At 35.0% G+C, this 1,562-nt stretch overlaps 1 protein-coding gene across 2 annotated transcripts in view; it reads right to left on the reverse strand.

Moving 5' to 3' along the window:
- The window catches only part of LOC105112116 (wall-associated receptor kinase 2-like), a 16,079-nt gene that overhangs the window by 9,574 nt on the left and 4,943 nt on the right, over nt 1-1,562 (reverse strand). Inside the window, exon 2 of one of the 2 annotated variants that reach the window (XM_011007719.1) lies at nt 356-364. The exons of the other annotated variant lie outside the window; for it this stretch is intronic. The gene's annotated coding sequence lies outside the window, so the exon portion shown is untranslated. The remainder of the gene's footprint in view (nt 1-355; nt 365-1,562) is intronic. 2 annotated transcript variants of the gene reach the window in all.

Genomic DNA, 1,562 nt, shown 5'->3' on the forward strand with positions numbered 1-1,562 from the left:
CAGTCAGAATACCCATGCTAACAGGGTAATGTTAGTCTTTGTGCACATCGTATCTGAACCCTAGTTGGTCGGGGGAGTCACCAACCTGTGTGGACTGATCATCCCACAGTACGGAGCCTCATGCTCATTGCATTTTGATTTTCTGACGATTTTACCATATGATATTCTTGTTATGGCCTATTTGAGAAACCTTTTTATAAGAACCTAAATTCATACTTGTATATATATTTCTCATTATTGTATTATTTCGTGTGTGTATATTGAACATTATCTACTCACTGAGTTGTTAAACTCACACTCTCATTATTTATCATTTTCAGGCTTATAGCTTGATAGCAGGTCACTTTTGTTGGACCTTCAGAACCTGCTCTTTTGGTTGTAATCCGTGCATTTTCCTTTATGTCTAATTAGTGCTCCAAAACTATAAAATTATATTAACTCTTGTATTAAGACAATTCAATTATATTATCAAGTTAATTTTTTTTTATTAATACTGCATTGAACTCTGATTGAGTTAGGATAAATTTGTATGTAAGTTTGGGTTCGCATAGGTATGGAACCTTGGAGGGGAACCTTGCCTATGTGCCGGTCATGGATCCGGGATTCGGGTCGTGACATTACTAATGCTAAACTTAGCCATAATTGGGCTTGATAGTATGTCAAGCCTGGACACGGTGGGTATAACGCTAACAAGACTTAGCCATGATTTGGTTTGGTGATATGCAAAACTCCAAGGTGTGCTTGACCAATGCCAGACCTAAAGGTTACTAGATTTGTAGCTTGGCCTAATACGGTGTCATGCCAACAGGATGGACCTATCATTTGTCATTGTCATAACCCAATTCTGGGTTATTCCCCAATTTTGATCCATATTTTGATAACTTTTTAGAAAACAATCCAAAAAATAGAGAAAAACAATGAAAATCCAAAAAATACATTTTTAAACATATTTGCATAATTTTTAGCATTTTCAACATCATTTCAGAAGAATTTAATTTTTCAAAGATATTTGGAACGCGTTCAAATTTTAACGTGTTATTTTTAAAATCATTGATTTTTCTTATTGAGTTGATGTTGATATTGCTTGTTTTTGAAAAAAATACAAAAAAATAAAAAAAAAATCAAAATTTATAAAAAAATAAAATTGAGGGACCAATTTTGAAATCCAAGCAACATTTTGCCTATAAATAGCAACCTTTAACACAAAGAAATGGAGGGGCAATTTTGACAAAACAAAGGAGAAAAGAAACCCTAAAACACAAAAAACCCTAATATTTTTCTCTAGAGCCGTCGCCTCCCTCACCCCCTCAAACTTGTCAATTTCGCCGGACGATTTCTCACTCGTCTACCGTTGGATCGAACGTGAAAGTTGAGTATGTTTGGCCACCTCCAGCAGCGGCGGCGCGTGGAGGAAACGTGCAACCACTGTTCACGGCTACTGTTCACACTGCCCTATAAGGGACCTGAATGCAATTTTTAGAGTTTTAGGGACTGTTTTGTAAATTTTGAATTATTTAATGTAATTTTTATTTAGTTTTGGATTTTTATAATTTGTAATGTAA

Source organism: Populus euphratica, unplaced genomic scaffold, assembly GCF_000495115.2.
Source record: "Populus euphratica unplaced genomic scaffold, PopEup_1.0 scaffold5.1, whole genome shotgun sequence".
Classification (NCBI taxonomy): domain Eukaryota; kingdom Viridiplantae; phylum Streptophyta; class Magnoliopsida; order Malpighiales; family Salicaceae; genus Populus; species Populus euphratica.